At 32.8% G+C, this 7,800-nt stretch overlaps 2 long non-coding RNA genes across 2 annotated transcripts; both read right to left on the reverse strand.

Annotated features, from left to right (window-relative positions):
- Nucleotides 1-3,690: 3,690 nt before the first annotated feature.
- On the reverse strand, nt 3,691-4,851 carry LOC121213763 (uncharacterized). Its single transcript, XR_005909173.1, has 2 exons — nt 4,467-4,851; nt 3,691-4,014 (listed from the first exon to the last, which is right to left on the reverse strand). It is a non-coding gene; the product is annotated as an uncharacterized lncRNA (long non-coding RNA).
- Nucleotides 4,852-5,134: 283 nt separating this feature from the next.
- On the reverse strand, nt 5,135-7,038 carry LOC107936920 (uncharacterized). Its single transcript, XR_001694519.2, has 3 exons — nt 6,543-7,038; nt 5,959-6,132; nt 5,135-5,468 (listed from the first exon to the last, which is right to left on the reverse strand). It is a non-coding gene; the product is annotated as an uncharacterized lncRNA (long non-coding RNA).
- Nucleotides 7,039-7,800: the final 762 nt, after the last annotated feature.

Genomic DNA, 7,800 nt, shown 5'->3' on the forward strand with positions numbered 1-7,800 from the left:
CCTCCAGCAGCTCACCATTGCCAATTCTGACTTTGGACTTGAAGGTGGTGTCAAGCTCCTTGAATATACTCTTCTCAGAAGCCATATGGTGGGTACATCCACTGTCAATCAACCATATTTTACTGACTTTGCTCGAGCTTGCAAAGCATGATGCTGAAAAAACATGCTCTTCTGGTGTTTCAACCTCTTCTGCAGCTTGAGCTTGGTTTTGAAACTTTGGTTGTACTTTTGATTTGCTTTTACAGACCTTTTCAATGTGGCTAAATTGCTTGCAGGCTCTACATTGAATGTCTGGTCTGTACCAGCAGTATTTCTCAAGATGAGTAGTCTTCTTGCAATGGACACAGGGTGGGAACTTCCTTTTGACAGGTTCTTTCTTCTTCTTCTCAGTCCAAGGCTTCTTGCCTTTGGCATTTAAGTTTGCACTTGAGCCTTCTCTGCCTCTAGCCTGAAAAGCTCCTTCATAGTGGTCCTCCTACCTATTTGCCCTTCTCTGCTCTTGAGCATAAAGAGCATTTATAAGCTCTGTCAAAGGGATTGTTGACAAGTCTCTTGAACCTTCTAGAGAAGAAATTTTTGCTTCATACTTCTCTGGCAAGGTTGTTATGACCTTCTCAACCACTCTTTGGTCACTGAATTCCTCCCCAAATAGCTTTATATTGTTGACAGTTGCCATGATTCTGTCAGCATACTGCTTGATGGTTTCTGAGTCCTTCATCTTGAGGTTTTCAAAATCTCTTCTCATGTTGATCAGCTGCTGTTGCCTGGTCTTGTCGGACCCCTGAAACTCCTCCTTGAGTTTGTCTCAGGCCTGCTTTGGAGTGTCACAAGCCATTATTCTTATGAAAATAACATCAGAAACTCCACTTTGAAGGCACGACATAGCCTTATACTTCTTGGCACAGTCTTCATTGTGCTGCCTGATCTGGGCTATAGTCGGGTTAGCTCTTAGTGGTGGTGGCTCAGTGTCATTGAGAACAACATTCCACAGGTCATGTGCCTGCAGATATGTTCTCATTTTTACTGCCCAGATGTTGTAATTTTCTCCAACAAAGACAGGTGGAGGAGGTGGTGTAAAACTCATTTTCAGCAACCAAAAACAACCTTTGCTTCTTTTGTTTCAAGTATAGCTTGCTTAATGACAGTGTACAACCAAGGCCCTCAAAGACTGAAAGCTCTGGATACCATTTGTTGGATAAATGGCAGCATAAACAGAAGCAAATCGAATGAAAGCAAAAGAAAACAAAAATGAAGAAGAACTCAGCAAAGAATTGTAACTGAAAGTTGTATTTTTTTCATTCAAATTTTTGAATATATGGAAGTTACAAAAGAACAAATTTGACAGTTACCTACTAATTTAACTGCCCTTACTTAATACATACTAAAATAAAGTTTGCTTACAAAAGAAAGCTGATATAACAGCTATTACATCAAAATGAATCATTCAATCTTATCCTACTAACTTAGCCATCATATTACAAAAGATTTGGTCAAAGTTACATAGGAATAAAACATTTAAAATATGATCCTTCATTCAACTCCACTGCTTCACTTCAAAACAGTATAGCAACTAACTTGTACAATTTGCTGCTGCTGGTCTTTTGACCAATTTGTTGCTGTTGGTTCTTTGTTGCAATGCAGGCCACGGCTTCAACAGATGGAAGCGATGCCATGGAAGAAATCGAAGTCCCCAAAATGGATACTGCAATTCTAATGTCGTTGTTAGATGAATCACATTGTGAGGAGTATTATAACGAGGAGCAAGTAAATAGTTTAATGGAATCTTTTGAAGCAGAGATTAGAATGGCAAACACTGGTTGATGCAGTGTTGAATGAGACATTGAAAGCAATGACTGCTTCGAATGGACGGAAATGGAAACGGTGCCTTCGTCGCCAAGCGATGACATGAACTGGTATGTGGAGGATCACGTTGAAGGGATATCAATGGATGAGTTGGTTCAATTTGGAAATGATTTTGCTTTTAATTGTTACAAAATTCCATTTGAAAATGGTTGTGCTTCTTCTCTGTGGCAAGAGACATATGATACATCTATATACAACTAGATCATTTACATTTGATTCTTCCATTTTTGTAATTGTAAAGTCTTCTCTGTATAGATGTAGTTTTAATTTTAACTGTAAAATCTTCTTCTCTTGTTAAGTATTTCTTAAAGGTTACATGCTTCAGTATTTCTTAAAACTGATCAAAGTAATCAAAGTAAACCATATATGAATCTGTGTTCTAGTCATTTCTAGGACGCCATCATGCCATTGAGACAAAGCTTCATTGAGATAAGAGTTCCATTAAACTATTAAATACTGCGTTAAGACCAAACGAGTATGTAACAATTGCCGCCAGTACAATACTGATACCTTGGTCTTGTCTCATGAAATTGTCCTTTCTCCTCTCTTCTCTCTTTTTTTTCTTTTCTTTTCCTTGCTTCCTATTTCTGAAAAATAGAAAAAGTAGCATTATTATGTGTTTAGAACTGATAAATATGCATAACATTTGGACCTCCAAGAAAAAGTTAATGAACAATCATTACCCCCCCCCCTTTTTTTTGCGTCTATTATATTGCTTTTGACCAACAAATTGATGAATGAATCCTATCTAGTTGTTGCTTCGACGACCATTTTTAATTCTTCTAAACCTTATAAAAAGAAGTGTAAGATGGAGATGGATAAAGCCCAAATAATAAACAGAGATCAAAATAGAGAAATGAAGGCCATTACACAAAAACAGTAAGATTATCATCGCAGTCCATACATTACAGTCTTATTCAATGGGCCCGCCACTGCATAATTTGGCATAAAAAATTGAAAGACTTTCATGTTCTGACATTCTCATTTCTCAAACTTGGTACTTAACATTTGAAGCATTGTCCTTCCATGTGGAGTTTGGAGTTTTGAGAATAATCCAAGCATCATGAGTAGTACACTTGGACATTTTCCTAAATTCTTAAGGATTTACACTATTGAAAATCATGATCAAAATCCTGTGTTAACAACTATAATTAATTTATTAAAGATGATACTTAATTAGCATAATGAAACTTACAGATCAAAAAGCAGAGGCAGATGTTCTAAACTAGCCTATCAAAAAAGAATGATGTTCTAAACACATCAAGAAACTCGCTCATACTGGAATCAAAATTTGTTTTCGTAGGAGCAACCACTACACCAAAATAGGCTTTTAGCGGCGCTTTTTTAGGCCTTTAGCGGCGCTTTTTAGCGCCACTAAAAGTATTTGCGGCGCTTTCACAAGCGCCGCAAAAAATGCCGCTATTGAACACGTCGCTAACTTTTGCGGCGCTTCTCCCACAAACGCCGCTAAAGACCATGTTCTTTAGCGGCGCTTTTCCCACAATCGCCGCTAAAGACCATGTTCTTTAGCGGCGCTTTCCCACAAATGCCGCTAAAGACCATAATCTTTAGCGACGCTTCTCGCAAAAACGCCGCTAAAAACATATCATGCAAAAAAATTATTTTAATCAAATAATATTTATTTTTATGATAAATATTATATTATGTTTTATTTTTTAATTTGAACTTTAAATATACTTTTAAGGATAAATAAAAAATTTATTTAAATTAAATTTTCTATAAAAATGATAAAAGAAGGCAAATAAAGAAAGTTTAAATAATAATAAAAATTAATAAAAGTGAGAAAATATAAATAATTAATAAAAATTAAAAATTGTAAACCTCGAAATTTTAGTAAAATCAACACCAATGCAATTCAAGCCATTGTTGAGTCTAATACAAGTGAAGAAACTAAGATCCTAAGAAGAGAATCCTATTTTACTAACAGCAGTAAAATATCCATACTTTGTCCAGTATTTATATCGAAAAATCAGATCGGAAGAAGCAATCTCTTTGCACACCACTTCAATTCCTAGTAAGGCCTTCGAAAGTAGTTGATGAAAGCCGGCATACACATCCGATCAATCAGCTTTTAGTTTCAGAATTTCCTTGGCGGTCCTTAAATGAAAATAGGGCATAAGACATGTGTTCCTACATAAGCATGGAAAATCCAACTCAGTTTAAAGACAAATAACTAGATATCGTGTTTCAAACGAATGAATGTGCATGTGAGAGTATCTCCAATATGTACTTCTACCTTTTGTTATATATTTAGGCAGATAGACAACAGATTTTACATCTCAACAACTACTGCCCTGAGTACTAGAGTTTAATCACAGAAAAATCAAAATAAAACATGAACTACAAGGATAAAAAATTGTTCCATGGACTTACCTGCTCAAAACAAAGATTTAGTTCATGGCACATGCTTGTTTTAATTTATTTTTAATTTTTTTTAGATTGTCTTAAATTAATAAAATTAATTTGTGATTTTCAAGAAAAAAAACATTTTTTAGGATAAGGAAAAAAATTATAAATATAAAAATTCTAAAATAATAAAAATAAACAAATTAAGTTCCGAATTTGGAAAGGGAAGACTTTACCTTGGCCTGCAGCTTCTAAGAGAACATTCACAGATTCCTCACCAGTCCACCACCTATCGAAATCAACCACAAGTCGTGCGGTCCCTAAATTTTCTGGCAGTATGGGAAAGAAGGGAAGTTGGTTTTCTGCAATTAAAAAAATTTTCTTTGCTGCTCATAGCAATTTGGTGTGACTTTGTTTTATCGCTAAATTTGCTGCTCATAGCAATTCGATTCATACTTTAAACTTTACTATGTATATTTGTAAAGTTGATAATCACATTCATTCATACTTTGCTGCTCATAGCAAGCACCTGCTACAAGACACTTTAATGAGGAATAAATCAAGGAAAATATAACAAAGGTATCCACTTACGATTCTTCTAAATCAATAACTTTAATAGCAACTTACTTGTTCAGTTTCTTGTCAAACCTGAAAATCAGGAAAGGCATCAGCTATCCATCTCATTTTCATTAATCATGATTCACGATTTAAAAAGCCAAAGCATATGCAACATGATTACAGGTAAGAAATGGGCATATAGATGTGTTGCAGTACAATTAGAAGTAATATTGCTGAGTACAAGGGCTAAATAAATCATTGAACATTCCAATTGGCCAAGTAGATTTTACACCAAAGGAAGGTAAACCATTGCAATCACAATTCACAAGTAAAACATAGACAACAATAAAAAAAATTCCAATTTTTGCTATTAAAATTCCAGACAATTTCTTTACATGATAAACAAGAATGCTAAATCAAAACATAGCATCTATGATAAGTTAAAATGTTAAAAGAATTATTAACACTAGAACAAATAGATATTCAGATGAATCACGTGTTACGAGACCCGATTCCTCACAAAGTTAACATAAGTTTTATCACTTAAAAACGTAGTAAAAAAAACCACCAAGAGAAGCACACACTTGTTGCAGTTCAGCATGTTTCATTAGAAGCATTAAATCCCCATACGAATGAGATGTTTGTACAACATTGAGAGCACTTGCCATAGCTTGACCAGTCTGCCGACAAACATACAACTTAATCAATAATCTAGAAAACCCGACACTACATATTTTAAATCATCTAATAAAATTATTAATTTTTCAGTATTATTAAAGTAGAAACCATTTTAAATGCAGAAGTAAACGGTTTCAACTATAATTCAGACAGAAATTCAAATTTCAGAGAACACATGAGAAAACAAAAGGACAAAAGAAAAAAATAAAAGAGTCAAAATTCCCAAGAACGAAACTTAAAATCTTCTCTTGAGTACCCTTAAATTCCATTCTTTTATTATTAAAGTTGAATACCCAGTATGAAAAAAAAGAAAATAAAAGAAAATGACAAGCAATAATTTGAGGAATATTTATTTTTCATCAGTAAAATTGGACACCCAAAAAAACCAGATTTGTTAATAAACCAAACACACATAAAGAAACAGAACACAGCACAGTTCTGGAAATCTAAGAAGTAAGGGAGAATCAACTTTCCTTTAAAAAGAAAACCAACCTTTCCAGCTTAAAACAATACTATTTGTTTTGTCCGTCGGAGGTAATTGATGACATTCTGCAAACCAGAATCACCATGTGAATCTGGAATAGAACTTTCAGCAAGTGCAGAACCACGGTCTTTCTCAGCAAACTGAATATGTATAGCTTCAATCCGGCTGTGTAATATCTTGTTCTGAAGAACATATGACAAAAGATCATATTAATAATCATAGAAAACTGCATTTTTCTACTCTTGCATTAAAATAAAACTACAAAATATATTCTGGTTTGCAAACAAATCAAGACTGCAAAAATAAAATAAAATAAAACATACCCACTATCACCTAGAACAATTACAGAAAATGTAGAAATATAACTTAGATAAAAACCAACAATACTCTCGAGCAGGATAATTTGCAGAAGAGATTTCAGCAGTTCATTTTAGATTGTCTGAATGGCATATAGCTATAGGCTTGCATTTAATTTGTTTTTTTTTTCTAGTTTTCCACGAAAAAAATGATGGGTTATTTCCAAATTTTTTCTTTCACTGAAAATAATCTCAAAAAAATATATACTGAAAGCAATAGAAATAAAAAAGAACACCTATTGAACAGGAGGAAGTGCGGCTCTTCTTAGTTTTTCTCTTGACATTTTCCCTTGGTATCCTCTTTCACTTCTTGTTCTTCAATGGAAAGAAAGTACTGATTTTTCTTCTTCTTATTCAGAAGGATCTGATTTCTTTTTCCTTCTACTGATTTCTTATTCAATGGGAAGTTTCAGTCTTCTCTTTCACCTCCTCTTCCTCCGGTTTCTTGCCATCTAGGGTTTCCGTCGCCATAGAAATCACCAGTAAAATTAAAAGGAAACTATACATTCCCTTGAAAGCCTAAAATTAAAAGAAACCTTAACAGATTGAGAGAAAAGGAGTAGCGATGGTGAGTGAATTCAGTGCAGTGAAATGAAAAGGAAAAAGAAGGGTGATTGGCGTAGGTGTATTGACTTGGTGTTGCTGGAAATGGGAAAGTTGGGGGCAAATTTTGAGATAAAAAGGTAAAAAGAATTAAGTACAATCTTTTATTTGGGGGGCGCACGGAGATGAGAAGAAGAGGAGTAATGAGCGGGTAACCAAAATAATTTTTTCGGAATTGAGTGGGATTTTAATTAGTTTTTGCGGCGTTTTTATGAAAAACGCCGCAATTTTTTATCTTTTATACCATTCGACAAAAATAATCTGTGGAATATTTTTTGTGGCGCTTTTTTTAAAAACGCCGCTATTGCTAATCTTTTGCGGCGTTTTTTTAAAAATACCACAAAAAATTATTTCATTTTGAATAAAACGACGTCATTTTGTTCTGTTAAAATTTTTTTATTTTATCAGCTAAAAATTATTAGTTAAGTAATTTTATAAAACATTTATTATTATTTATAAATTGATTTTTTATAAAATAAAAAAAAAACTAAGTACTCTCAAAATAAATATTTTATATTTTAATAAGAAAACAAATAATAAAATAACTGTAATTAATTATTAAGTTAGAATTATCCAATGTAAGCAATCACTCTCTCAAATATCAAATTTCTATTAAAGATTGAAACGTTAATCATGATTTTAAATTATTATTTTCCAATCTAATCTCCATTTTATTAGATATTTTTTTTTCTAACTAAAATATAATTACTATTATTTTGCTTTTATTTATTTATTTATTTATTTATCAATATAATTACTATTAATACTAACTAAAATATAATTACTATTATTTTACTTTTATTTATTTATTTATCATTATTTTTTTAAATCTAATATTTAAATATATAAATTAAAAAACACCAATTAATCCTAAACCTTAAATCGTAAAAT

The sequence above is a fragment of the Gossypium hirsutum genome, chromosome D01 (genome assembly GCF_007990345.1).
Source record: "Gossypium hirsutum isolate 1008001.06 chromosome D01, Gossypium_hirsutum_v2.1, whole genome shotgun sequence".
NCBI lineage: Eukaryota > Viridiplantae > Streptophyta > Magnoliopsida > Malvales > Malvaceae > Gossypium > Gossypium hirsutum.